The sequence below is a fragment of the Vigna unguiculata genome, unplaced genomic scaffold (genome assembly GCF_037176805.1).
Source record: "Vigna unguiculata cultivar grain cowpea cultivar isolate G323 ecotype 2 unplaced genomic scaffold, ASM3717680v1 ptg000023l_ERROPOS13059454, whole genome shotgun sequence".
Classification (NCBI taxonomy): Eukaryota; Viridiplantae; Streptophyta; class Magnoliopsida; order Fabales; family Fabaceae; genus Vigna; species Vigna unguiculata.
Window position 1 is genome coordinate 82,501 of NW_028196667.1, and position 2,500 is coordinate 85,000.

Consider the following 2,500-nt stretch of genomic DNA (forward strand, 5'->3'; position numbering starts at 1 on the left):
AGAAGCCAACAACCAAAAGGTCGGTCGTATTTGGAGTTCAGTATTCGCTTCAGTCGATTCCAACTTCCCAAAAACCTGCCTTCTTCGCAGTTCGGCTAAGTCTCCCTCGTTTCCAACTTTCCTCTAAGTTGCCCTCCTCGCAGTTTGGCCAAGTTCACTCTTTTCCAGCGTCATCCCCCCAAGTTGCCTTGGGCGCAGTTCGGCCTAGTTCACTCTTTTCCAGCATCATCCCCCCAAGTTGTCTTGTTCGCAGTTCGGCCTAGTTCACTCTTTTCCAGCGTCATCCCCCCAAGTTGCCTTGTTCGCAGTTCGGTCTAGTTCACTCTTTTCCAGCATCATCCCCCCAAGTTGCCTTGTTCGCAGTTTGGCCTAGTTCACTCTTTTCCAGTGTCATCCCCCCAAGTTGCCTTGTTCGCAGTTTGGCCTAGTTCACTCTTTTCCAGTGTCATCCCCCCAAGTTGTCGTTGCCAACAACCCAAGAGTCCATAGTATTCGGAGTTCTAGCGGGGCCTCCCCTTGCTTCCAACAACCCAAGAGTCCATAGTATTCGGAGTTCTAGCGGGGCCTCCCCTTGCTTCCAACAACCCAAGAGTCCGTAGTATTCGGAGTTCTAGCGGGACCTCCCCTTGCTTCCAACAACCCAAGAGTCCATAGTATTCGGAGTTCTAGCGGGGCCTCCCGTTGCTTCCAACAACCCAAGAGTCCATAGTATTCGGAGTTCTCGCGTGGCCTCCCGTTGATTCAAACAACCCAAAAGTCCATCTTCTTCGCAGTTCAACATCGCCTCCCTCGTTTCCAACAGGCCCAAAGGTCGTCTTCTTCGCAGATCCACGAAGAGCTCATCACGATTTGCCACATTCCATTTCCCACGGGTTGTCAACAACACTTTCTCACACTTCCCGCAATCGAGTACGTGCATGACATGCCAAAGCACATCTTATTTGCCTTCCATCGCACTCAAGACGACGGGTTGTGGAAGAACGATATTGTTCACAACAAGTTCAAGGACAACGTCTCAATCAAGGGACACAACCGAATTATGTTGACTGGGTCGCTAAAGTAAACCCGAGTTCATATAATGCACCGCATCCAAAAGAACTAGCCACAACACGTGCATCACTGAGATGTTTCACTAGATGGAACACGTGCGTGACATTAGGATCCTCCAACACCTCTTCGTGATGGAAAGATAGAATTCGAAGCAACCACAGAAGTACCGTCTAGTGGGTAGGCAACACAGGGACTGATCAACCAATATCACCCAAGGCAACGGGTGAAAATGGAAGAGATGCATGCTTGACCGTTCGATACGCAAGGCATGGAGCCAGCCAGCAAGTGCATCTCGATTACAACTCACACACCCTCACGTTCGCAAGACACCACACCACAAGACGGTCCACCCCCCACCTACCATGGGCAAGCAAGCAAATGGAAACATCAAGTGACGCAGGGTCAAGCATCGCTAGGCATGAAAATAACTTTCCACAATATCCGAGGGACTAGCTGCCGAGCTAACCAACGATCAGTGACGACCGTGTGTTGGTATTAATAAAGCTCAACAACTATGAAGAGGCTAGTTGTGCCATGATAAACATGCTAACGCACGCACCACGTGAGGGGGGAGGCCTCATCAAGCTCCCTTTAAAACCTGCCAGTGTGGAGCTGGCCGGCTCAAGGAGCACTCCCCCCCTATAAGAGGTTAATATGCAAAAGGCAAAATTGTACAAGTAGATACACTTTTTTTGAGCAGACATAAGTCCATATCTCGGGCTACACTTCGAATTTTGATGCGATTTTTTGCAGTAATTCGTAGAATAATGGTATCTCCTTGCTCACCAAATTTCATAATTTTTCTCGAAGGGGAACTATTTTTTTTATTTTTTTTACTTACCGGGTATGTGTAAAATCGGGAAAAATAGAAAAGCACATGTAGACTTCGAATTTCGACCTCATTTTTTCCAGTCCACCACTAAACAATATCACGAACCTCCCCACAAAATTTCATTCAGTTTGGCCAAGGTCTTAAATTTGACAAATTTTGGCACCAAGCTATCTAGTCGCGGTGCACCGACCAACTTGGCCAAGTGCAAAATGCATCCAATTCAAAACTTTTGTGCACCAACACTTTTACAGTACTCATTTGGGGACATTTGGAGGCCTTTCCAACCCTCACATCTCAAAAACCACGAATTTCATTTTTTCACAAAACTCCACACAAGCCATCTAGCTATGCCGCGGTGCACCGACCAACTTGGCCAAGTGCAAAATGCATCCAATTCAAAACTTTTGTGCACCAACACTTTTACAGTACTCATTTGGGGACATTTGGAGGCCTTTCCAACCCTCACATCTCAAAAACCACGAATTTCATTTTTTCACAAAACTCCACACAAGCCATCTAGCTATGCCGCGGTGCACTGACCAACTTGGCCATGTGCAAAACCCAACCAACTCAAAACTTTCGTGCACCAAGACTTTCATGGTATTCATTTGGGGGCAT